Below are 27,407 nucleotides of genomic sequence, written 5' to 3' on the forward strand. Positions count from 1 at the left end.
AAGAAAAAAGTAGCCTTTTTTTTTCTCTTTCTAAATTGCCCAATCATGGATATGCTGTTACCACAGCAGAAAACAGATTAGATAGCTAGACAGAAAAGGTTCCTGCAGGGCTGGGAAGATGGCTTAGCTGTTAAGGTTCTTGCCTGCAAAGCCCAAGGACCCAGGTTTGATTCCCTAGTACCCACATAAGCACAAGACGGTACATGTATCTGGAGTTCATTTCCAGTGGCTGGAGGCCCTGGTGTGCCCATTCTTTCTTTCTATCTGCCTCTCTTTCTCTCTAACAAATAAACAGTACGAATAAATAAAAATATAAAAGAAGAAAAGGTTCCTGCAAGGCAATGACCAAGTCTAGATTCTCACCAATAGAACACGGGTGGATTACATCTACCGTAACACACAAGGGTGGGATGCTTGCCTCGCATGGGGAGGCCCTGGGTTTAGTGCCCAGTACCTGTGAGAGAATGAATGAATACACAGACCAGGAACATTTGGAAGGCTGACAGCGACAGCATAAGAGATGGAAACTTCTTTCATTCTCCCTGGGGCTTTTCTCCATTCAGAAAACTTATCTTTAACCCAAGCCTCATTTTGTGAATGACTAATTCAGAGAGGCCTTTAATAGTTGGCTCCAAAGTGACATTCAATTATAGAGAAAAGAGAAGCAGGAAGCCCAGCTAAAGGGCTTCCCAGGAGTTCCATGTTACGAAAGCTTACATGCCAGGCGCAGGATGCACCCCATGCATTGAACCTCATCTAACCCTGAAAGCTAACTTATGAGGGAATGCCAAACTGCAGTCCCATTTTACAGTAGGGGGGGGGAAAAAGGCTGGAGAGATGGCTTAGTGGTTAAACACTTGCCTGTGAAGCCTAAGGACCCAGGTTCGAGGCTCAATTCCCCAGGACCCACGTTAGCCAGATGCACAAGGGGGCGCACGCGTCTGGAGTTCGTTTGCAGTGGCTGGAAGCCCTGGCACGCCCCCCCCCCTTCTCTCTCTCTCTCTCTCTCTCTCTCGGTGTCACTCTCAAATAAATAAATAAAAATAAACAATTTGTTTTTTTTAAAAATCAACCAAGACAGAGATGGTAACAATTTCCCCAAGTGACATAGCACAGGAGTAAGGAACACATTACTTCCCTCGCTGACAGTTTCACTGCAGAGTCAGAATGGCAGATAAGCCTATGTCATCTATGTGCCACCTATGTGACGGCCACACTTCCTTAGAGAGCAGAACGGCTCTGCGAAGCGAGCATGGCACAGGCTACCTGATCGTGGGATGCCCTAGTTCGAAGCCCAGAACAAAGCCTGACGAGTGAACAGGTCTCAGTAAGTGCGGCCATGTTCCCCTCCTTGTCTGCCATCTCAGGCATGGGGGAATCAGGCTCCAGACCCCTCGTGGACTTGCGCAGAGGATAGAATGCAACACACGGAGCCTGGAACTCTATAGGGATAATTTCATCTCGCGGGGGGAGGGGGGGCACCTCAGCTTGCTGGAGGGGGGGGTCTATCTAGTTTGCTTTGTTTCTGTTCACTAAGGAAAAGCCCCCCCCCCCCCGCCCTTCCCACTAGCTTAAAACAGCTTTAAGCAGTAAATTTAGCAGACTCCAAGGTTTGGGTTTGGGTTTTGGAGGAAAAAACTTTTTTTTTTGTTGTTTGTTTGTTTGTTTTTCGAGGTAGGGTCTCGCTGTAGCCCAGGCTGACCTGGAATTCACTATGGAGTCTCAGGGTGGCCTCGAACTCACGGCGATCCTCCTACAGCTGCCTCCCTGAGCGCTGGGATTAAAGGCATGTGCCACCACGCCCCGCTGGGAAAAAAACTTTTAACTCTGGTCCTTGTAGACCCATGATAAGCTGTCATTTTTTTGCTCAGTGCTGATCCCCATGCATGCGGCACCACATGTCCCCAGGGGGCAGCCTGAGCCTGCAGTAGCCCAGGCCTGGTTGGAAGGCGGCCACATCTTCTCAGAGACCCAGCACGGGGCTTCTGGCTCCCACAACCACAAAGCCTCTCCATTCTCCAGGCCAACCCCGCCGCCTCATATACCAACGTAAACGTTCCTGCAAGTCTCAAGCTGGTGGCGAGCCACAACCGAGTGGCTGTAGACTGAACATTCTCCCAGCCTCAGGCTTGCGGGAGCTTGGGTTGGAATCCACTGTCTGCATCCCATTAGGCCCCTCCATGAGTCCAGACCATGGCTGCCTGGTTCACATTTCCAGCACAGAGAAGCAATCAGCTTCTTAAAGGATACCTGCAGCAGGTCAGCTTCAGTGGCAAACTCTTAAGAAAATGGCCAGGCTACAAGACTGGAGAAAGATTGGGGGGGGGGAGGGGGTGTTGACCCTAGGAAGGGAGTTGGGACACTCAGTAGCATCCCTGTCATTTACTAAATGCGCTTCTACTAAACCCTGTACCTCTCACCTGAGCTGCACCTTAAAAGGAGGCCAAAATTAAAAAGATGGGGTTGGAGAGAGATGGCTTAGCAGTTAAGGCGCTTGCCTGCGAAGCCTGAGGACGCAGGTTTGATTCCTCAGCGCCCACATGAGCCAGGTGCACAAGGCGGCGCATGCGTCTGGAGTTTGTTTGCAGGGGCTGGAGGGCATGGCATGCCCATATTCTCTTTCTTTCAAATAAATAAATTTATAAAAAACGAGGGTACTGGGTTAGAGATGCTATGAGATCCCTTCTAGCTTGAAAAACTCTTTAATAGTTCAGGCCTTGAAGAGACCCCAGACTCTGAAAAGATGAGCACTGACGCCTCGTATTACATGTTTCTTCCAGCTGGCACTGGGTCACCGTTTGCTTTGAAGTGAGCAAACCGAAGCCTGTAAGGACACAGGTGACAGTGATGAAGTTTACTCACAGTCACGGATACGGGACAGCAACTTACACTTACTATTTTGGACCAGGAGTTTTAAGTTGTTATGACCTCTAGATGCCCAACAGTGGGTCAGACACTGTAGAGAGGGGACAGATTCGTTCTCTTCACTTCCCATCTGACCCAGGACTAACAGAGAAGGCAGGACACAAGAGGAAGATGACATCAATTCTCAGACAAGATACAATCTCATTCAGCTGTGGTAAAGTCAGTGTCGTTGGTATCTTAGAACCAGGCTTGACAATTAAGATTACATTGAGGGGGCTGGAGAGATGGCTTAGTGGTTAAGCACTTGCCTGTGAAGCCTAAGGGCCCCGGTTCGGGGCTCGATTCCCCAGGACCCACGTTAGCCAGATGCACAAGGGGGTGCATGCGTCTGGAGTTCGTTTGCAGTGGCTGGAGGCCCTGGCACGCCCATTCTCTCTATCTGCCTTTCTCTCTGTGTCTGTTGCTCTCAAATAAATAAAGAATGAACAAAAAAATTTTTTAAAGATTACATTGAGGGGCTGAGGAAATGGCTCAGCAGTTAAAGGTGCTTTCTTCAAAGCCTGTTTGCCCGGATTCAACTCCCCAGTACCCTTGGAAAGCCAGATGCACAAAGTGGCACATGCATCTGATGATCATTTGTAGTGCTAGAGGTGATGGTACGCCCGTTCTCATCTATTCATTCTCTCTTTACTTGCAAATAAATAAAAATATATTTTTTTTTCCCAAGGTAGGGTCTCACTCTGGCTCAGGCTGACCTGGAATTCACTATGTAGTCTCAGGGTAACCTTGAACTCACAGCCATCCTCCTACCTCTGCCTCCCTAATGCTGGGATTAAAGGCATGCGCCACCACGCCCAGCTAAATAAAAGTAATTTTTTTTTTAAATTTTTTATTTATTTATTTGAGAGCGACAGACACAGAGAGAAAGACAGATAGAGGGAGAGAGAGAGAATGGGCACGCCAGGGCTTCCAGCCTCTGCAAACGAACTCCAGACGTGTGCGCCCCCTTGTGCATCTGGCTAACGTGGGACCTGGGGAACCGAGCCTCGAACTGGGGTCCTTAGGCTTCACAGGCAAGCGCTTAACCGCTAAGCCATCTCTCCAGCCCATAAAAGTAATTTTTAAGAGACTGTATTGAGGAGAGAGATGTATGAGTCAGGATCCAGCAAGAACCAGAGGCAAACTAAAAGACTGAACTCATTGTTTGATGTGGCTTGGAGAGAGAGTTCAGTGCATAAAGCGCTTCTGCAAGAGTGTGGACATGAATTCGGATCGTTAGCACCCACGTAGATGCCCAGTGTGGTGGCACAGGCGGGGGCAGCAATCCCAGCCCTGGCGAGGCGGAGACAGGAGAATCCCCAGCGCTTACCGGCTTAGCTACACCTGCCAAATTGGTGAGCTGTAGGTTCTGTGAGACCACTATCTCGAGGACTAAAGTGGAGAGCAACAAGAATATCGAATGTCAACCTCTGGCTTCTTCCACACAAGTACACATACATGCACCCACACGTATCACACGCATGTACACACATGTAAGTTTTAAAAGATGGATGTATGGGCTGGAGGGATGGCTTCACAGTTAAGGCATTTGCCTGCAAAGCCAAAGGACCGAGGTTCGATTCCCCAGGGTGCACAGCAGCCGGACGCACATTATCCAGACGCACAGGGGGCGCACACATCTGGAGTTCCTTTGCAGTGGCTAGAGAGGCCCTGGTGCACCCATTCTCTCTCTCTCTTTCTGTCAAATAAATAAATATAAAAATACTTTAAAAAAGAAACGGAAACACGTTTGACGTAGGGATGCCTTGTGGGTCGATGTCAGCTTACACGCACCTATGTTATACAGTGAACAGCAGAGTATAGCACCCTGAAGCCAGCGTCTCCAGAGCCGACAGGCAAGGGGGAAAGGAAGCCACGTTCCTGGACGATGTGGGAGCTGCGGCCATGAAATCGAGCTGCCCCTCTGAGCTTAGAGGAATCCACCTGTTGTCAGAATCTCAGCAAGGCTGGGAGCAACGCGAGGGAGAGCATTAACACCCCAGCACTCTGTCCCCCTCCCTTTTTATTCCCCATCTGCTGCCAGTACCTTCCGATCCCGTTGGAAATAGAAGGCAAAGGAATTCAGCGCCACAGGTCCCAAGTCCCCCGGGCTCAAAAGCAAGCAGAGAAGGGACAAGGCACAAGGGGAGAAACAAGCACACTTTTTTGGGGGGGGTGTGTGTGTATGTGTTAGCGCATTCAGGTACATGTGAGCACACATTTGAGATGTATTTGAGACACACATATTTTTGACTTTTCAGAAAAGATTATGTGTTCTAGGTAAGGGTCTAACCATAGGATTAACTAAATGGAAACATCAAGGTCTTCTGGCATAGCTCAGATGCATTTCATTTATTAAAGTGGGACCTTTACGTATAAATAACTTCAGAATGTGTACATTTTAAGACATCGTGTATATATTTACAAAGGGCCTAAAAAGTGAAACTATTAAGACAGTCTACTAGCCAGATAAAATTGTCGAATTTTCTTTTTATCTTCTATCCTCACAAGCCCACTGCCCCCGCCCCCGATTTCCAAAGACAACAAACTTTAGAGTTTGCGCATTAATGCGTTTTTTTCCATTTATATTTTCTATCCGTTGGCAATTAAAACAAGAATCTCCGAGGTCAGCCAAAAGTTTTAATAACAAATGAAAGAGTTAGATATGTTATCTCCAGATTGAAAAGTGTAATAAGACATGTTATGAGAAACCACCTGGAAAACAGCTCTTGGCAGGCGACTCGTGCTTAATCTTTGACAGGGACCCCTGGAAAAAGTGCCAAGGTTTTAGTGTCTCCCAAATGCCATTTGCTTTCATGCAGGGTTCTGCTGACAACAATGGGAATCTGGAATTCCACTGAAGATGAAATCTCTTCCTAAGGATGGCTGTGCGGGTGGAGAGAAGTAGAAGGGGGAAGAAGGAAGGAGACCCATGTCTGTAATCCCAGCACTCGGGAGGTGAAGGCAGGAGGATCAGGAGTTTCAAGCTAGTCTGGACTGTACGAGACTCTGTCTCAAAAACCAAACTAAGCAGGGCGTGGTGGCACACGCCTTTACTCCCAACACTTGGGAGGCAGAGGTAGGTGGGTTGCCATGAGTTGGAACCCACCCTGAGAATACATAGGGAATTCCAGGTCAACCTGGGCTAGGATGAAAATCAACCAAAAGAAAAAAAAAGAAAAACCCAAAACCCAAAACTAAACTAGGGCTAGAGAGATGGGTTAGCAGCTGAAGCCCTTTGCCTGCAAAACCTAAGGACCCAGGTTCAATTCTCCAGGACCTACGTAAATCATATGCACATGGTGGCACATGTATCTGGAGTTCGTTTGCAGTGGCTGGAGGCCCTGGTGCACCCTCTCCACCTCCCCTCCCAGAAATAAATAACAAATATATATATATTAAACATCTATTTTATTTATTTATTAAAAAGAAAGAATGGGTGCACCAGGGCCTCCAGCCACTGCAAACGAATTCCAGATAGATACATGCGCCACCTTGTGCATCTGGCTATTGTGAGTTCTGGGGAATCGAACCTGGGTCCGGCCCTTAGGCTTCATACGCATGCACCTTAACCACTAAGCCATCTCTCTAGCCCTAAAAGTGTTTTTTTTTTTTTTTAAACTAAAATCAAATGTCTCAGGCTAGGGAAATTGCTCAACAGGTAAAAGAGCACTTGCTCAAAAGCATGAGGGTCCAAGGGTGGCCCAAGATGGCCTGGCTCAGTCCCAGTGCCCACATGAAGGGCTAGGTGCGGCCACACAGGCCAACAGCTCCAGTCCGGTAGCGGTGGGCAGGCAGACAGCAGAGGATTGCTGGGGTAGCAGCTGCAGGTTCCGTGAGAGACATTGTCTCAAGGGAACAAGCAGAAGAGTGACCGAGAAGGTCACTCAACATTCTCCTCTGGCCTCTGCACAGACAAGGGGTGCGAGCTTCGGCACCCACGTGGGCATGACCACCCATACCACACGCGCATCTCCGGGTCATATTCCAGACACGGAGCACATGCCCACAATTTCTCAGGAGAGTCTCCGTCTAAGCAAGCTGGCAAAGAGTTGCACTAACTACGGCCCCGTGTCCTTGCGAGAAATGTGCTGCTATTGAAACGAATTAACAACAGCAACAACGTGGACCACACTGGAGTTAAGTTCCTGCTCTTGGACACAGATGGTGTGAGGAGGCTCAGGATGTAACGAATCATACAGTGCAAAGTGGACACGCTGACACGATGGAACTGCATGGCTGACCATGGAAACTTTGCTCCACCACGTAAAAGCCAAGAGCCTGAGTTCTGTGTGGCTCTGGGAGCTCCCTTGTGAGAGGAGGATGAGAACCTCTTCACAGGATCCCCGTGAGGACGAGATGAGCTCATACATACAACATCATTACAGTGCCTGACGGGCAGACGGTACTCAAAAAGACCACCACCGGGCGTAGTGGCACATACCTTGGGAGGCAGAGGTAGAAGGACCGCTGTGAGTTCGAGGCCAGCCTGGGTCTACAGAGTACATTCCAGGTCAGCCTGGGCTACAGCAAGATCCTACACCTTGAAAAACTAAAGAACAACAGAAAGAACTTAACTATGTTACGATATAAATAAAGCCTTCCTCCCAGGCTAGAGAGATGGCTTAGCGGTTGAGCGCTTGCCTGTGAAGCCTAAGGACCCCGGTTCGAGGCTCGATTCCCCAGGACCCACGTTAGCCAGATGCACAAGGGGGCGCATGTGTCTGGAGTCCGTTTGCAGTGGCTGGAGGCCCTGGTGCGGCCACTCTGCTCTCTCTCTCTCTCTCTCTCTCTGCCTCTTTCTCTGTCTGTTGCTCTCAAATAAATAAATAAAAATATGTTTAACAAAAGCCTTCCTCCCTAAAGGCTTGGCTGAGCAAGACAGACAGAATAGAAACAGAGTCGGATGGCCTATTGCTTAGTGCAGCTAAGGGCTTCCCTTTGGGCTAAGGTTATATTAGGAATGGAACTGCTCAGACGGCCTATTCATTCATTAAAAAAAAAAAAATTGAGTACACCACAGCCTTTTGAGTCAAACCGGAAAAATGCAGTTTACTTTCTCCAGCATTCTAGTCTTCCCGACACTACTGAGCACTTCCGGGTTTGTTTCATCTTCAAAGAGTCCCTAAGTCTGGGCTGCAAAGACCAAAAAAAAAAAAAAAAGAGAGAGAGAGAGAGAGAGAGAGAGAGAGAGAGAGAACACAGAAAAACAATACCCATGTACCAGGAGGAAGTGCAAAAAAGTGTATGCTTGGGTTTCTCACGGACACACTACGTCAAGCTGTCTTCACTCGGGTTTACTGGCAAGGCCCAAAGTAAAGAAGCCACTCTTCCTTCCAAACGCCTCAAAATCAGGGGTGATTCCCTCACCTTTGAAGTTGAAAGAGAATGACGATTGCTTTCATCTGTCTAGGAAGCCGCACAGTTGAGGGCAATCCTACTTAGACTCAAACAAGGAACCAGGCTGCTTCAAGCTGGCTTGTCCGTCTCCTTGGTTCTTGAAGATAATGGGCCAAACCTGTGTCAGTTTCGGTACCTAAATGACACCAAACCCTGACTCAAAATGGCTTAAGCAGGGAGGGACTGCGACCGTCTCCCATGATGGGCAATGAGAAGGAGGAAGGGCAGGGCCCAACGGAGCTCTGTTGCTCTCTGCAATAGCTCTCTTCCTCGTGCTGGCTTCGTCCCAAGGCTGGAGGCAGGAGGCCAATAGCAGGCTGGGACAGCAGCATGTGGAAGCACCCCCAAGCCCCTCCAAGGTCCCCCTACATTGCTCTTTTTCTTAGACATGGATGAGCCTTCCCTAGAAACCCCACAATAGATTTGTGGTTCACCCCTTGCGACCTCAAGAGTGTTCTTCCCGGGCTGGAGAGATGGCTTAGCGGTTAAGCGCTTGCCTGTGAAGCCTAAGGACCCCGGTTCAAGGCTGAATTCCCCAGGACCCACGTTAGCCAGATGCACAAGGGGGTGCACGCGTCTGGAGTTCGTTTGCAGTGGCTGGAAGCCCTGGCGTGCCCATTCTCTCTCTCTCTCTCTATCTCTGCCTCTTTCACTCTCGATCTCTCTCATATAAATAAATAAATAAACAAAAAAATTTAAAAAAAAAAAAAAAGAGTGTTCTTCCCCACGTCTATCTCTAGGCTGCCTCGACTGAAATGGGCTGTCGTCTTCCAGAACAGTGCTCCCAGTCCAGACTCTGCCACTACAGGGCTGCTGCTCTGAAACAAGGCAAGAAATGACAAACACACTTCACAGATGTGAAAGTCACGTACAGCTGAAGGACCCTTCGCCACGTCGTCCTTACGTAAAGCAGCAGTATGCGGCCCCAGAGGAGAAGACCTCAGCGTGTGGGTACACACACAGAGGGTACCTACTTCCATCCAGTGATTGAAAAACCCGTTCTGGATCACTGTGCCCAATATTGGGTTCGGAGCCTAGGGCGATGTTTCCCGGTGGTCCAGTGGTTAGGATTCCACACGCGCTCTCCCTCACAGCCCAAAGCAGTTTTAAGTACTACCGAGTGCATACGCAACGTAGCCCATTTGCCAGCCTGTCCCCAAAGGGCACCGGCAAGAGGGTGACATAAATGCAGGAGGTCGAGCCAATGGGAAGGTTCCAGAGCAAAGCTGGTGCATCAGGCAGAGAGACCCACTCACTTACCAGTACACATGATAGGCTGAAGGGGAGTAGAGAAATTAAAAAAATATATATTTTTGTTTATTTTTATTTATTTGAGGGCGACCGACAGAGAGAGAAAGAGGCAGAGAGAGAGAGAGGGCATGCCAGGGCCTCCAGCCACTGCAAATGAACACCAGATACATGTGTCACCTTGCTCATCTGGCTAACGTGGGTCCTTGGGGAAAGGAGCCTCGAACGAGGGTCCTTAGGCTTCACAGGCAAGCGGTTAACTGCTAAGCCATCTCTGCAGCTCGAGAAAGTTTTCAAAGTTTAGGAGGAGGAGGAAACTAAACTAAAAGAAAGCATACAGAGGGCCAGAGAGATGGCTTAGCGGCTAAGGCGCTTGCCTACAAGCCTAAGGACCCAGGTTCGAAGCCCCAGGACCCATGTAAGCCAGATGCACAAGGTGGTGCATGCATCTGGAGTTCATTTGCAGTGACTAGAGGCCCTGGCATACCTATTATTTCTCTCTCTCTCTCCCTCTTTCTCTTTCTTTTTATTTGAGAGAGAAAGAAGCAGAGAGAGAGAAAAAAGGGGGGGGGGAAGAGATGGACAGAGGGAGAGAATGGGCGCGCCAGGGCCTCCAGCCACTGCAAATGAACTCTAGACGCATGTGCCACCTTGTGCATCTGGCTTCCGTAGGTCCTGCGGAACCGAACTGAGGTCCTTTTTGGTTTTGCAGGCAAATGCCTTAACTGCTAAGCCACCTCTCCAGCCCCCTTCTTTCCCTGTTTTAATAAATAAATAAAATATGTAAATATTTTTTTAAAAAATAAAGAAAGCAAACAGGAGAAGCAATGACTAATAGAATTTTGGAAGTATGGATGCACACATACTAGCAGTCCATGCCCACAGTGCCCAGGGAACCTTAGGAATTGGGAGCACCAGGCACCAAATGGGCAGAGAGACTCCCCCACCATCAGAAGGGTTGGCTGAGGGCCATCAGACCCTGTACCGTCTCACCTCCCTTAGTTTTAGATGCCTGGTGAGGGTCTGTGCTCTGTAACCTGTGTGCCAGGTTGAATCACAGCACCCACAGATGATGAGAGTGGTACCTTTAAAAAAAAATGGAGAAGCCGGGCGTGGTGGCGCACGCCTTTAATCCCAGCGCTCAGGAGGCAGAGGTGGGAGGATTGTCATGAGTTCGAGGCCACCCTGAGACTCCATAGTGAATTCCAGGTCAGCCTGGGCTACAGCGAGACCCTACCTCGAAAAACAAACAAACAAACGAACAAAATAGAGAAAGAGGACAAGACGTCTCCGTGCCCAGTGGTTACACGCCTGGCTTTCTTTCCATCTGGACTGCAGGAAGCTGCCACCAACAGACTCCTGCAGAAATTTCTCTTCTGCGGACCTCCTGCTATTTGGAGGTCTCCAGTGACGCCACTAGCCAGCCATTCACATGCTGGTGGAGGCCCATTCACACACCTGGCACACTCGAGTCACAGTCATCACCGCCCGGCCTTGGTAAGATCACATGTCGTTGAGTTCCTCAGCCAACACCTACGGGAGGCTCACTAAGCGCCAGGTCTAGTTCTGGATTTGGAGGCATTGCTCCGCTTAGCTACAAGGAAATAAACGGCCCTCAGTATAAGCTCGTCCATTCATTCCTTCCAATTAGGATCTCAGGGACAGGTCAAGGATCATCAAACATATTAGGAAAGCCCGTAGCATGGAAGAGATTAAAAAACAAACAAAGCTAAGGGGGGAACCAGAGGAAACAGAAACAATGCAGGGAGGAGAGAAAAAACTTCAAAGCAGCTGTCATGAGATCTTCAGGGTTGAGACACTTCTCAGCCATGAAACAATACCAGGAGGTTATAAGACAATCGCAGAATTTTAAGGGCCTCTCGGGAGTTAGCAATTTGATAGCAGACATACTTAATTTTTTAAAAAAGGAAAAAATGGTGTTGGAAGATAAAATGAGGAAACTTTTCAGGAAGTAGGACTTTTTTGTTTATTTTATTTTATTTTTTATTTGAGAGTGACAGACACAGAGAGAGAGAGAGAGAGAGAAAGAGAGAGAGAGAGAGAGAGAGAGAGAGAGAGAGAGAATGGGTGCACAGGGCCTCCAACCACTGCAAACAAACTCCAGACGCGTGTGCCCCCTTGTGCATCTGGCTAACGTGGGTCCTGGGGAATCGAGCCTTGAACCGGGGTCCTTAGGCTTCACAGGCAACTGCTTAACCGCCAAACCATCTCTCCAGCCCAGAAGTAGGACTTTTTATAAAGGAAGTAGAAAGGGCAAAGTTTAAAAATTCAGTTCGTGAATGCCTCCTTTGAATTAATGGTGTTTCAGAAGATGGGAAGGGAAATTTTGTTTCTAAAAACCTCTAGAGGGCTGGAGAGTTGGCTTAGCAGTTAAGGCACTTGCCTGAGAAGCCTAAAGACACAGGTGTGATTCCCTAGTACCCACATAAGCCAAATGCACAAGGTGGCATATGCGTATGGAATTTCTTTGCAGTGGCTAAAGGCCCTGGCGTGCCCATTCTTTCGCTCTTTCTCTTCCTCTATCTGCTTCTCTCTCTGTCCAATACAAGTAAAATAAAACAACTCTAGAAAGTGGTTCAGAACCAAGAGGCAGTTTCCAGAAGGAGAAAGTCTATTAGAAGATTGGTAAGATGGATGGACAAAGATTTTGACCCAACGTGTATTCCAATAAAGTCTCATCATAAAGAGAAAGGGTGTTACGAGACACAAGGAGGAAATCCTAAACATCTTGGGGGAAATAGTGTCAAAGCATCAGAAATTAGAATGCTATTTAATGTGGAAGGGCAATACTTCCCAAATTCAAAGGGAAAGAGCTTTCCACATGGAGTTCTGTCCAACCAACCTAGGGGATCTCAAAGCATTGACGTCCCATGTACATTTTCTCAAGAGCTATAAAACATGCCTCACTGAGAAGAAAACATAAAAAGGACTTGAGAGTTCAGATACCACACTTCCCCAGGAGAAAGAGGAAGAATGAATCCACAGTGCAGCCACTAGGGCATCTCGTCTTGGTGGTGGCCTTTGGACTTTAGCTGTTCCTTCCCCAACTTTTAAAAACCCCTGGGTCCTCTTTTTACTCCATCATGCTTATAGACATGTGGGTCTCCTTGGTTGATGCACCCAGCTTTGCTCAGCCTGAAGAATGGCAAATCCAGGGCAAGAGAGATGACTTAGCGGTTAAGGCATTTGCCTGCAAAGCCAAAGGACCCAGGACCCATGTAAGCCAGATGCACAAGGAGGCACATGCGTTTGGAGTCTGCCTGTAGTGGCTGGAAGCCCTGGTGCACCCATTCATTCATATTCTCTCTCTCTCTCTCTCTCTCTCTCTCTCTCTCTCTCTCTCTCTCTCTCTCTCTCTCTCTCCCCCTGCCTCTTTCTCTCCCTTAAATTAAAAACAACAACAACAAAAAAGAATGGCAAACCCAGAGTTTAGCTAGAAAATTATGGATTCAGTAAAGAGATGAACCAGAGGGCAGGACGTGCTTGCCAGTTAAGACAGAGTACAGGCCCGGAGAGATGGCTTAGCAGTTAAGGTGCTTGCCTGCGAAACCTAAGGACCCAGGTTCAATTCCCCAGTACCCACGTAAGCCAGATGCACAAGGTGGTGCATGCATCTGGAGTTCATTTGCAGTGGCTAGAGGCCCTGGCGCACCAATTCTCTCACTCTATATGCCACTCAAAAAAAAAAAAAATATATATATATATATATAGAATGGAGTACAAAAAGTTGGAAGTGGCTGTCCCTGGGGCGATGGAATTGAGGCTGCAGATCGCTGAGAGGGTGACCATTGTCCCTAGTGGTTAGCCTCACAGACATCTGCAGCTCCTGAAATTACATATATGTGTACTTCCGATAAAAAGGGACTCACTGGATGCCAGAATGGGAAGTCACAAGAACCAGGAAAAGTCCCCAACAGCCATCCTGCAGGACTCACTCTCTGGAAGGCAGGGCACCAGTGCCATGGGAAACACCTTGTCGAGGAAGACAGGGCTGGGCAACCCCGCCAGGTCAAGCAAGGTGGGCAGCAGGGCACAGGTCCTTTCAAGAAAACAACTCTTGAGGTGGGACAAGCCGGGAACTGGGCGCAGAGGAAGCTCTGCTGTGTCACAGGGCACTGGGTGACTTGTGGGGGAGAGGAGAAACAAACAAGGAAGGCGACTGCTGCTGCTCTTGCTCTGTCTACCCTCACCAGGGATAACAGAGCTCATCCAGTACGACAGGCTGGGGGCACAAGAGAACTCGCAGCAAGCCTGGGCACTTCCACGTTGGTGGCCCAGTCATTTTTCCTTTTGCAGCAGCCAATCTGAGCACTCCTCTCTTTCTCTAGAACCTGACAGCCGCCTCCTTATCCAGAGCCCTACAGCTGGCCCCTTAGAACCAGCAGGCGTGACCAAGAACAGCACGCCTTGCTTCCTAACTTTACGTAATTCACCTGCACTGTGAATTAGAGTTGTGAAACAAGTTCAGTACTATTTTCCGTGTGTTTACATTTATGCCCTTCCCCTATTATACTCAGCTGGACCCATTTTTTTGTGAAGAAAAGCAAAATCCTGATGACATTCACAGAATCTTTTCTCCCAGGATGACAGCTGAAGTTTTCACACTCCTTTCCTCCATGTCATGGGGGGGGGGGGGGACTGAGTTCATTTCACTCTTAGCCCAGCAGACAGGGACTACTTGTCACACGAAGCCATTCTCGGCCCTCCCTCTGTGGTTGCTGCCTGTAATCCAACACTCCAGGCTGAGGCAGGAGAATCACCAGGAATTTCAGGCCAGCCTAGGCTGTAGAGTGGGACCTGTTTCAAACAACCAAACCCAAAAGCAACAAGGCCATCATTCTCTTCCCAAGCATCCTTCACCTTAAATGTCCTTTTGATTCCTGAGTAATCCACTCTAGGCACTTTGTGAGCCAGCGGAGGGACTATTGTCCAAAGAGATTGTTTGAGACAAGGATCTGTCCCCAAAGGAGATGACATCCTCGTGTGGAATCATGCCTACAGCTGGCTCTGGTGGAGAACCCCGCTCTGCCTCGAATTTGCTGCCAGCTTGCAGGACGGACGGAAGCAAGGACCAGGGCTGACTCGGGGGGCCGCTGACCCCTCCCTTCTGTCCTGCTTGAACATCGCTTCTGAAGAAGGTGCATGGCTCTCCCATTCACACCCATGCAAAACAAAAAAACCCTACGACGACTCCCACGGAACACAGACCACCCTGAGCAAAGCCAATTCCCTACCGCCCCCCCCCCCCCGCGTGGAAACCCCAGCGCGTCAGGTGGCTGACGGATCCCCACCGGGTCTGATGGCTTTGCGCAATCGAATTCCTACCTGCAGGTCCGAGGTCACCGTGGGACGATTCCTTTCCAGCCTCACCGCTGGGCTTCCCCCGGGAGGCCGTGGCCGAGGTCGCTGGCCTGGAGGGTGGGGGGTGCGGGGGTTAATCCTCTGGGACTGGACCGGGCTGGGCTGCGCCACACCACACCCGGGGCTGGGCATCAGCTCGAGCACCTGCCAGGAGGCAGCCCAGGGGACGCGGGGACCCTCCTTTCCCGGCCAAGGGAGGCGGAGGAGGGTTTGCAAGAAAAGGCTGTAATGCAATCCTAGCTGGGCTCCTCACTCCGGGGCTCACTTATCAGAACTCCAGAGCATTCCAGAATCCCTTCCCCGTCACTCCCGGGTGCCGGGGGAAAGGGAGCGCTCGGGGCGGCGGGCAGCGAGTTCTCGGACACTTGTTTACAGCAAAGCGCGCGGGCGGTGCGCTGGGCGCGGGCTGGATGGGGAAGGCGCGCGCCCCGCACCCCGAGCGCCCTGGTACCCCCCAAAACCCCCCTGCCTCACAAGCTCCACCTCCGCACCATCGCTCGTGTCATCCCCACTCCGTCTCACCGCCAGAAGGCTGGGAGAGTGGGTCGCCAAGTCCAGATTCCTTCTTCTGGACGGATCCGATTCACCAGCCCCGAATTGCAATCGCCGCCGCCGGTGACCCAACGACTCAAGCATTTCCTCTACACCTTCTCCCGCTCGCCGGCCCCGTCCCGCCCACCTTCTTGCCAGGGTCGCGTCCACTCGTCCTTCCTCCGGAGAGAGGCCCCCACGGGCTTGGGCGGTGCAGCCATCTCTCTCCAGCTGCAAAGTGATGAGGAAGCCGGACCCACGAGGCCAGGCTGTTTACATCACACCCACTGGGGGCTTCCGGTCTCAAATTAATGGGAATACGAATAGGACAGGAAAAGGGTGTTTGCTTTCCTTAAGCGGGGTGGGGGGGGGGAGTGTCCTCCCCCTCCCCATCAGTTCATTATTGCTTTTCAAAACTTCAGTTGCATCTTATTCCACGTTTCCATTCGCGGCACTTGTTGGAAAGCGAAAACACTGCGTGCGGGCCGAACCTCAAAGAGTTAAAGGCGCTTCTGCCAGAAAATAACGTTTTTACCTGGCTTCTGCAAGGGGGCTCGGAGCTGGAGTTCCCCGGCAGAGCTGAGCCGGGGCCTGGGCTCCCGAGGTTAAATGGAAGGAACGTGAGCGCAAACAAACTCCAGGCCTCCCTCCCGGGACGTGCGCAGGCAGGCAGGCAGGCAGGCAGGCGCGCACACACCCTCGCTGCTCCTCGGGTTTGCATCAGAACCCCTGCGTCCCCGCCTCTCCAAGCCACCGAGAGTTCTGCTGGAATTGGAAACAATTAATTGCAATGGAGGGAAAGCTGTAATTCCCAGCGCCCTTACCGCCACCGGAATGGGTCATCAGAGGGGGGCCCGGGGAGGGGACAACCGCTGTCCAGCCTGGGCTCTGAGGTCAATAACCGGCACCAGTACCAGGCCTCATTGGAGCCGGCACGACAGCAAACCGGAAACAGGCAGCTATATGCCCAGGCGGTGGCATGCCTCCTTGGAGGTAGGGGGAAGTAAGCGAAGCGAAGCCCTGATCGGGTTATCTCAGGGGAGATGTGGGGGGACTGCAACCAGCCCCACCTGCTGGGGGGGCTAGGGGGGGACGCTGCCACCGACCGGGGACAGGCTGTGAAGGACAAGCCGTCCTCCCACAAGACACCCCCCCCCCCATTCTGGGCCTGGGCAAGTTAGCTTTCAGACTTGATCAACTCATAGTAGAAACTGCCTGGCTTACAGATAGTAAAAAGCAGGTGTTTTAAAACGTTTTCTATTTGGGCCCTCTTACCCCCATCCCCCGGAAAGTTACACAGACCCTGGGTATGCAAATCAAACATTTACTGATAATAAATCACATGGAAATTTATAAACCCATTATTTGGTACACATATAATTTTGCCATTTATTAAATGTAAAAGCAAAGTTGCCTACTAATGAAATGGTGTGCGTATTTAATTTTACATGTAGAATTAAATCTTGTCTGAATATTTGATGCTATCGGATGTAGGGCATTTTCAGTGGTTTCAGAATTGATCAAACATATTTTGTTTTGTTTTTCGAGGTAGGTTCTTACTCTAGCCCAGGCTGAGTTAAAATTCACTCTGTTGTTCCAGACTGGCATTGAACTCATAGGCAATCCTTCTACCTCTGTTTCCCAAGTTCTGAAATTAAAGGCATGTACAACCACACCCAGTTATTGATCAATATTTTGATCTTATATTTGTCAGTGCTAAGAACATCACAACCTAAATATGTGTACAAAATGGCACAAATGTTTAAAGCCATTCTAGAAATTGCTGGAGATTGTATCATAACCCCAAACCAAAAACCATAAAACAAATTTTTTTTTTTAATAAAACTCAAGTCAATTTAAATAGCAGTTTTTTTGGCCGGGGGCGGGGGGCTTCCAGGCAGGGTCTCACTCTAGCTCAGGCTGGCCCAGAATTTACTATGTAGTCTCAGCGAGCTCATTGGATTCTCCTACCTCTGCCTCCAGAGTGCTGGGATTAAATGCGTGCACCACCATGCCCGTCTTTTTTTTTTTTTTTGAGAGCGACAGACACAGAGAGAAAGACAGATAGAGGGAGAGAGAGAGAATGGGTGCGCCAGGGCTTCCAGCCTCTGCAAACGAACTCCAGACACGTGCGCCCCCTTGTGCATCTGGCTAACGTGGGACCTGGGGAACCGAGCCTTGAACCAGGGTCCTTAGGCTTCACAGGCAAGCGCTTAACCGCTAAGCCATCTCTCCAGCCCATGCCCGTCTTAAATAGCAATTTTTAACTTTATTTTGTTTTTTTAAGATTTATTTTTATTATTCATTAGAGCAAGAGGGGGGAGAGTGAGAGAGAATGGATGCACCAGGACTTCTAGCCACTGGAAACGAACTCCAGATGTATGCACCACCATGTGCATCTGGCTTACGTGGGACCTGGAGAATCAAAACCTGGGTCCTTAGGCTTAGCAGGCAAGTGCCTTACCTGCTAAGCCATCTGTCCAGCCTGTAAATAGCATTTTTTTTTCTAAAATCAAGCATTCTAGAAGTATAATCCAAAGACATACTATTTTCATATTTATAAGCTGAGGAATTTTTGTTCTTGTTTTCCATAATTAAGCCATTTTTGTTGTTGTTGTTTTTTAAGGTAGGGTCTTGCTCTAGCCCAAGGTGGCCTGGAATTCACTATGTAGTCTCAGGGTGGCCTCCAACTCATGATGATCCTCCTACCTCTGCCTCCTGAGTGAAGCCGTTATGTTTCTATGAGAGTAGAAAAGTTTGCATGAACTGTCAACATACTGCACTTCATAACTCACAACACTCTTGTATCTGAGTCGAGATGCTTCAAGTCGAGTTGGCTGGTGCTGCATTGGTGGCATGATATCATGTGAAGTGGACATGCGCTGTGTCCTGAAGCAAGAATGCAGTAAGGCTGTGTGATGCCACCCAGGTGAGTCCAGCCAGAAATACCTGGGGCTCATCACACATTGGATTTTGAATTAGTTGCTTACTGTTGCATGTTCAGAAACCTTTCACTTTGCCAAATTTCCCATGATCCCCACATCAGTTCTGTGTGGGGTTCCAGCGCCACTTTCAGAAGCTAGAGTATAGTGGGGATGTTGTCTCCTGTGAACGAACAAGTGGATTTGCCAGCACCCTTCACAGGACTTCCCGGGATCTCGCAAGTTGTATGGGAGCCAAGTTCAACTGCAGTAATTTTCTAAGAATTTCAGGGGTGCTTCATGTCTCTTTCTGAATTTCTAGTGTGCTTGCCTCTGACTTCCTCCACTCCTGTGATCTAGTGCAGAACTTATGAAGTATAAATCAGTGGTTTTAAGCATAATGCAAACTAATATCCCCCCATACCATCTCTGTTGCTGAAGATCATTTTAGGGTGTGAACGTGCTGGGAATTAAAGATTTGCCCACATCTGCATAATATCTTAATTTCAGAAAGCTTTGGAAAGCATATGCCATTCTCATCAGCTGACCAGAAAGATAGGATCTGGCCTGTCTTTTCCCTCCCTGGGCTCCACTGCTGCCTGGAAAACAGATCAAGGGCTCAGTAAACAAAGGGAGCTTTAAATGTGGTTGACAATTTTATCCCGGGTCTGGTTTAAATAATACCTGAAATTGCTCTGTGCACTCCGAGTCTACAAATAGCATGAATCTGAGTGGGATCTGCTGAAATGTTAGGGAAGTCCAAAGCCAGCTTCTGCACATGAAGGAAGTGGTTCATTAGTGACAGCTTAGAGTTCAGCATGGCCGCTGATCACAGAGTAGTGGCCGGGGTGGGGGGTGGAGGGGATATTCAGCGGGACAGACACCTTGACAAAGAGGTAAGGGCCGGGAAGAACCTGCAAATTTGTAAGAATCTGCCTCCTGTGCTTGATAAGAAAGAGGCAGCACCATATTAGTGTGTTCACACCCGTGGAAATGCACCATGAACGGAGAGTATCTCCCGCTCCCTACCCCGTGATAAAGAAGTTGGTAGCAGGGCTGGAGAGATGGCTTAGCGGTTAAGCGCTTGCCTGTAAAGCCTAAGGACCCCGGTTCGAGGCTCCATTCCCCAGGACCCATGTAAGCCAGATGCACAAGGGGGTGCAAGTGTCAGTGGCTGGAGGCTCTGGCGTGCCCATTCTCTCCCTCCCTCTCTCTCCCTCTCTCTCTCTCTCTCTCTCTCTCTCTCTCTCTCTCTCTCTCTCTCAATCTCTCTCTATCTGTGCCTCTTTCCCTCTCTGTCTGTTGCTCTCAAAAATATATAAATAAAAATAAACAACAACAACAACAAAGAACTTGGTAGCAGACAGACCCTTGCTAGGGGCTGTGTTAAGTCTGAAGTCCTGGACTCTAAGGAAGATGTAGAGATGCTGGGAAAAGTTCCCACGGAGAACCTGAATGATTTAGGAGATGGAAAATGGAGCCTATGGGGGAAGGTTAAAGGACCTGGAGTTGTTTAGTCTGAGTGGAAAAAGTGCCCCAGGCAAACCTAACAGTCTTCTCCTTCTGGAAGGTCAGCTGACGGGTGCTGGCCGGCTGCTCTTCATCTCTTCAAGAGACTAAATACAAGGGGCTGGGATAAGTGACTTGACATAAGCAGGGTCTCATCTGACATCACTGTGCACTGTTTGCGTATCGGATGTCATCCTAAGTGACTCCTGTGTGTTTAGGGAGAAGTCACAGTGAAGAACTCCCCCCTCCCCCGTTTCTATCTAGAACTATGTTCTTCAGTTATTCTGTGAAGTGAGGGGCCTCTATACTCATGAGCAAGGTGCCGCGATCTCCCCAAATCTGACTTTCATATTGCAGTGCGTGCCTCCAAGAATAGGCCCATTCTCAGACATTGAACAGATGGTAATATATTTCCTAGATTCACTCCTAATGTATGTTTAAATATACAGGAAGTGTTGTGTGTGTGTATATGCGTGCACATGATATTAATAGCTATGAAGTATTAAGCTTTTTCTATCATTATGGTGGGCACTGTGCCCAATCTATTGTATGTAGACTAGCGCTCATTTCAGTTTTACAGTAGCCTGTGAAGCAGGAATAATTATTGATCTTATTCTAACACAAAGAAACTGAGTCACAAAGAAGTTAAGTAACGCAGCTCATAAAATGCCAGAAGCCCCAATTCAAAGCCATCCAGTTTGACTCAGAAGGGTGTGCCGATTGACCACACCACTGCTTCCCATCATTAAGTATTTCTAGTTATTCAGTTTTAGGAAACGCTGACCAAAAACAACAACAACAAAAAGAAACATGCATCTAGGGTGGCTGGCCCAAAGTGAATAAAAACACAGCCTTCCACAGGGAGAATAAAATCCTCTTTTCCCAATATAGCAGAGAAAGAGAAGGATGGAGTTCATGCGCTGCTGGGTAGGGTGCCCGAATGTCTCCCACAGAGAGGAAGAATCCAAGCAAGAATCTCATCTATTTTATTAGCTTGAAAAATGTGATTCCAGGCCAGGCACGGTGGCGCACGCCTTTCATCCCAGCACTCGGGAGGCAGAGGTGGAAGGATCGCCATGAGTTCAAGGCCACCCTGTGACTACGTAGTGAATTCCAGGTCAGCCCGGGCTACAGTGAAACCCTAGCTCACAAAACCAATAATGATAATAATGATAATGAAAAAGTGTTATTCATTAGAAGCTTGCCTTGCACATTAGACAAAGGGTACAGATGCACGGTGCTTGGGTTCTAAGACAAACTGAGGTGAATTAAGATTCCCAGCGTGCTGGAGGGCAAAGCTCTGGCTGCTCATTTCTGGAGCCTTGTATCAGATGTCCTCTAGGAATCTTTAAATCCAATGGTTCCTTCTGATTTAGTGCCCATGAGAAAACACAGGGATGAGCCGCAGATTTCCCCAGTGGCCCACTACTTCTAGATCAAGACCAGATTTTTTTTTAAAATGAGGTTTATTGAGTGCGGCTGTTTCTCAACAGTAGATTATTCATGTGAGTGAAACAGAATAAAATGATTTTTGTAGAAAAACAGATGAAATGCACAAAACGTTAAAACGCCTTGATCTAAGTCACTCCAAAGGACAGATCATTTCCCATAGAGACAATTTATCCCAAGTTTATCAACAAAGCGGGGAATAATTATACAAGTGTTTGCAAACAGATCTCAACCTCACACAGCTATAAAAAGCCAGAGAGAAGAAGCAAGCGGAAATTCCCAGAAGCTCCCTCAGGTCCCCAGCCACAGCCAGGCTGCGCATCTCCAGAGAAGAAACCGTGGGTTTCTAGGGCCCTCTGCACAAGTCCTGTGGAATTGTCCTGAAACTAAACAATGACAATTCCCCCAATCTGTTCGGCTGACCCTGGGGCACAGTGGTGACTCACTAGCATTCCAGATGTAGCAAACAGAAAACAAAGCCCAGGATCCAAAGGCCTTTAGTCAATGTTGACTGTGTGGATGGATGGATGGATGGATGGATGGATGGATGGATGGATGGATGGATGGACAGATGGACAGACGGCTGGATGTGTGAGTGGTTGTCTCTGCTGATGCCCACACTGTCTCTTCCCCTTTGAGTCTCTATTGGGAGACTGATTTCTGACCCAAAGATGCCAACTTCTGATTGCGCCATGGAACAGGAAGGTACCTAGGGAATGTCTGTTGGCTTTGATTCAAAAGTTACTATGATAAACAGTATGGCTTCTAAACTCTACACGAAGTCCCACGGAATCAAATGCTATAAAGCCAGCATTTACTGTCACCTTTGCAGATGCCATGTCTCATCCTAGGCCCTTTAACTCACCAAACTTATTACAACCTAAGCATATGTGTTACTCACATTTCTACAACCTCGTTGAGTAAGTTTTGTTTTACTATAACACAACACCTGAGAGAATTACTTTATAAAAAGGAAAGGTTTGTGTTGGCTCATGGTTTTAATACGCTGTTTAATTTTTTTAAATTATTTTAAAGATAGAGACAGTGCCGGGCGTGGTGGCGCATGCCTTTAATCCCAGCACTCGGGAGGCAGAGGCAGGAGGATCGCCATGAGTTCGAGGCCACCCTGAGACTACATGGTGAATTCCAGGTCAGCCTGAGCCAGAGTGAGACCCTACCTCGAAAAACCAAAAAAAAACAAAAGAAAAAAAAGAAAAAAAAAAAAGATAGAGACAGAGAGAGGGAGAGAATTGGCACACCACTGCCTCAGCCACGACTCCAGATGCTTACACCACCTAGTGGGCATGTGGGACCTGCATTTGCCTCACCTTTCTGCATCTGACTAGTGTGGCATCCAGAGAGTAGAACATGGGTCCTTAGGCTTTGCAGGCAAGCGTCTTAACCACTAAGTCATTTCTCCAGCCTGGCTCATGGATTTAGAAGTTCTAAGTTCTGGTCCATGATCAGGTAGGCTCACTGCTTCTAGGGCTCCGGTAGAGATGGCATTGCTGAGAAGTATGTGGTGAGACAAAATGTTTATTGTCCAAGGAGCAAGAGAGAGGGGGGAGGAGCCATGGTTTCTGTCATGTTTGGACACAAAGACTTCCCAGAGGTCCCTCCTCCTAAAGGTCCACAGAAACTCCTGAGAGCGCCACCCTGGCTGTATACAGGGGCCTTCGGAGGACAGCAGCTTCTCAACCATAGCATAAGCATGTATTACTGCCATGGTCTTTTCAGGCAATGGAACCGATTACGTGTGTGGCTTGTGGCCACACACCTAGTATGTCGAGAACTTGGAACTCAGAGCCCCCTTGGAAAATGCTCATCCTTCCCTATGACACTGTGTTTTGTGTCCAAATCTCACCTTATGAGAGTCCAGGATCTGGAGGACCTATTGCTTTTAGACCTTTGGCGGGGTGCCACATTCGCAGCCCCAGTGATCCTGTTACCCACAAACAGGAAAAGAACATCCTGATGTCTATAGAGTGCTCCCTGGTCTCCCTAGCCCACCATCACCCCTCTATTCTGAGCACTTGTATCATTGGTTTTCTTTTTAGAGAGAGTGAGAGAGTGCGCCTGAGAGATAGTTGGCACACCAGGGCCTCAGCCACTGCAATTGAACCCCCGACGCTTGCGCCACCCAGTGGGCATGCACAACCTTGCACTTGCCTCACCTTTGTGCTTATGTGGGCTCTGGAGAGTTGAGCATGGGTCTGGCTTTGCAGGCAAGTGCCTTAACCACTAAGGCATCTCTCCAGCCCACACCACTGGCTTTCTGATAAACCCACTGTAGCTCACTTGGCTAACATGTCTCTCCAGGAACTGCTCCAGGGTAGAGGTCCCATGGAATAGGAAAGCCCTGGGTTTGAGTTCACATTTCCCAATTACTACGCACAGGAGTATGGGTGAGTCATTTAACATTTCATCGTCTCATATCTGAGCTGGCTTCCTTCCAGGGCTTGTTCAAGGAGGGGAGATGAAGCATATATATGAAATGCCTAGGATGATGCCTGATGCTGTGAGCCAGGGATTCTCCTGCAGGAGCTGTCGTGCATCTCACCCTGTAAAGGACACCTGCACTGTCTGGAGATTCTTTTGTGTGTGTGTGTGGTCACAACTGCAGGGAATGGGGCTCATTGGCATCGAATGGGTAAAGGTCTAAGATGCAGTTAGATGTCCCATGAAGTAGATATACAGGACAGCTCCCCTCAGCAAAGGATATATATATTTTTTTCCAGTTCAAAATGTATAGAAGAGTACTCAGGTTGAGATCCTGTGCTGTCAGCCAGCCCTTTAAGAGCTATTAAAACCTAAGCTCCCATCCCCCTTTGGTTGCTCCGTTCTTACGGTAGGAAGGATGCTTCTAGTCGGAGCTCTGTGAAGCCTTGTTGGGTAAGCCTGTGCATGAACAGAGGGAGTGGATGCATGAGTCCTGGTTTGCTAGCCACACCTGACTTGAGGGTGTGGCCTTGTCACGGCAGAAAGTTCATGGAACTAATTAACCTATAAGATATCCATGCCCAGTGAAAGGAATTCTGGCTTGAGCCCAATCTGGTGCTGGAGACTGAGCCCAGAAAAAGGAAGTAAAAATTCATCTGTGGGGAACTAGAGCATTGGGACATAGGTCACTCCTCCCTGGGGCTTCCTTAGTGAGGGGACATAGGCCACTCCTCACTGGGGCTTCCTTAGTGAGGGGACATAGGCCACTCCTCACTGGGGCTTCCTTAGTGAGGGGACATAGGTCACTCCTCACTGAGGCTTCCTTAGTGAGTGGGACATCAGGCTAGTACTCACTGGAGCTTCCGTACAAGACTGCTGATGAGAAATGGAATAGAGGGAGAAAGGACATGCAGCTGTGAGTTGCGTAGACTTCAGTTGGTTCAGCTGAATGAAAACCTACACTCTTAGATACGGCATAAATCACAGTAACAGAAACCAGAAGAGCGAGCGAGCATTTTTCCACCTCCCACCCCATTCTCCAGACCTGATGACAACATCCTTCTCTATTTCCACCTTGCACCGTCAGAGAACGTGGGTGGTTTGTGTAGCTCTATGTAAGAAAGCATAACAAGTAAGGGTAAGCTCCAGTCATCTTTAAGCACCCGTGGGAGATGAGGAGCTGCCTGCCAGGTCTGTGCAGAACAAGGTAGGTTCTCCCTCCGCCCAGGTCTCGCAGCACACCGAGGCTGGGCTTCCCTGTCACCTCTAATCATCTTCGCCTTGTCACTCCCTCCTCTCTTCGCCTGACCCAGCACAGCTACTAGAGTCCACTCAGGATCCTCCTTGGTGTCCCCTGGTAGCAGCTCAGCGTCCATTCACCCATCTGCTCACGCCCCCGTCAATGACAAGTGCTTTCAGGGAAGGTCAGTCGGCCTTATTCCGAGAGCCTAGCATTGTGCCTGGCAGATACAGGCGGATACTGGCATTCACGTGAGTATAGACCTGGAGACTCCCAAATATGCTCATTTCTGTCGTGACTTATTGGGTGCCTATTATGAACCAGGTGTAGGGCTGGAACCATCATTTTTCTTGTATTAGCAACAATAATGACAGTTAAACGAGAGAGAGAGAGAGAGAGAGAGAGAGAGAGAGAGAGAGAGAGAGAGGGAGGGAGCGCAAGCCGGTTGTGGTGATGCACGCCTTTCATCCCAGCACTCGGGAGGTAGAGGTAGGTGGATCACCATCAGTTCGAGGCCACTCTGAGGCTACATAGTGAATTCCAGGTCAGCCTGAGCTAGAGTGAGACTCTACCTCCAAAAACAAAACAAACAAACAAACAAACGAGCTATGGCTAGTGTTTCTTAGACACTTATTAGATAATAGGCACCACACTAGACTCTGTATTCTCTTTTCCTTTTATTTTACTCATTTCTCCATTCATTCACACTAGGTCTCACATATGTTGGACTCGATCGAGCTTGCTGTGTAACTGAGGATGACTTTAAATTTCTGATTCCCCTGCCTCCACCTTCCAAAGGCTGGGACTGCAGTGTGCGCCACCCTTCCTGGTTTATGGGGTGCTGGGGATGGAGCCCAGGGCTTCACGCCTACTAGGCCAGCACCCTAGCCACTGAGCTACTCCAGCCCCCAACCCATGTGGACGTAGAACTACGATTCCACAGCACAGATTAAGAAAGACATCAAGGCTGGAGAGATGGCGTAGAGGTTAAGGCACTTGCCTGCAAAGCGTAAGGACCCAAGTTCCATTTCTCAGAACCCACATTAGCCAGATGCACAAGGGGGCGCATGCATCTGGACTTTGTTTGCAGTGGCTGGAGGCCCTGGTATGCCCATTCTCTCTATCATAAATAAATAGAAAATATTAGAAAAAAAAGAAAGACATCAAGTCACTCACATGGACCTTAATGTAAAGAGAATCCATGACATTTAAGATCCCAGAGTCAATTTACTTGGGCCTGGAGCATACCAACTAAGCAAAAGTTACTTGTGCGTTCACTCCTGAGACTTACTGATGCCCAGGAGTGTCCCTACACTCTTCAGCATTTTTGGAATTTAAAATATCTTGATGCAGGTATGAGACGTCCAGCAATGCCAGCCATACGCGATGCCCTTGTGGCTGTGAGCCTGCATTGAAGGACACCGATCAAGGAGTGTCCACTCTGCCACGGCAGCAAACACTTGAAATGTTATCTAAATTAACATCAGAACTTGTTCAAAAATGGAAGTTAGAATTTCTTTTCTTCAATCTGTGGAATATGAGATTGTCAAGATACTTGGTCAGGAAGGCTGGTAAACACCCCTTGATGTCACCTGAACGCTGCCACACTGAATGATTTCAGCGTGAGTCCTAGAACGTGTCTCCACAGCTGAAGTCAGGGTTCCTAGTTAACGGGGGTTCTGCCCTAGGTGTGTCTTCCTTCAGAGGACTCTAGAATATTTTGGGGTGACCCTGCCAGGAAGGGGTTCCCTGGAGATGATACCAAACTTATGCAAAGCTGGTTCCTGGGATTAGCTCTGTGCCTGCTTGCCAATGTCTAACCTGTGTGTGGCAGGCAGCAAGGACTTGCTTTTATGGAAATCCACCAGCAGGCAGGGAGGTCATGGGTCAGGAGATGTACAGGTCTCAACCTTTCCTGATGAGTGGAGCCTGTAGGGTAGTCCATAGCCTCAGACAGGTGTGTGACAGCCCCTAACCGATCTCGATATCTTTTTTTTTTTTTAAATAGATTTTATTTATTTATTTGAGAGAGAGAGAGGGAAGGAGAGAGAGAATTGGGCATGCCAGGGCCTCCAGCCACTGCAAACAAACTCCAGATGCATGCACCCCCTTGTGCATCTGGCTTACGTGGGTCCTGGAGAGTGGAACCGGGATCCTTTGGCTTTGCAGGCAAACGCCTTAACCTCTAAGCCAGCTCTCCAGCCCCGATCTCGATATCTTGACAATCCCCATTCCTCTTAAAAATCACTCCGCTTGGGCTGGAGAGCTGGCTTAGTGGTTAAGGCACTTGCCTGTGAAGCCTAAGGACCCATTGTTCGACTCTCCAGATCCCATGTAAGCCAGACACACAAAGGTGAGGCAAGCACAAGGTTGCACATGCCCAC

At 48.8% G+C, this 27,407-nt stretch overlaps 1 protein-coding gene across 7 annotated transcripts in view; it reads right to left on the reverse strand.

Moving 5' to 3' along the window:
* The window catches only part of Pdzd2 (PDZ domain containing 2), a 459,739-nt gene that overhangs the window by 210,119 nt on the left and 222,213 nt on the right, over positions 1 to 27,407 (reverse strand). The window contains exons 1-2 of one of the 7 annotated variants that reach the window (XM_045132787.1): positions 15,457 to 15,683; positions 14,899 to 14,984 (exon numbers count right to left, since the gene is read on the reverse strand). The exons of 5 other annotated variants lie outside the window; for them this stretch is intronic. The gene's annotated coding sequence lies outside the window, so the exon portion shown is untranslated. Of the gene's footprint in view, positions 1 to 14,898; positions 14,985 to 15,425; positions 15,684 to 27,407 lie in introns of those variants that run through there. One more of the 7 variants, XM_045132786.1, reaches the window with a different exon arrangement.

Source organism: Jaculus jaculus, chromosome 13 (genome assembly GCF_020740685.1).
Source record: "Jaculus jaculus isolate mJacJac1 chromosome 13, mJacJac1.mat.Y.cur, whole genome shotgun sequence".
Taxonomy (NCBI): Eukaryota; Metazoa; Chordata; class Mammalia; order Rodentia; family Dipodidae; genus Jaculus; species Jaculus jaculus.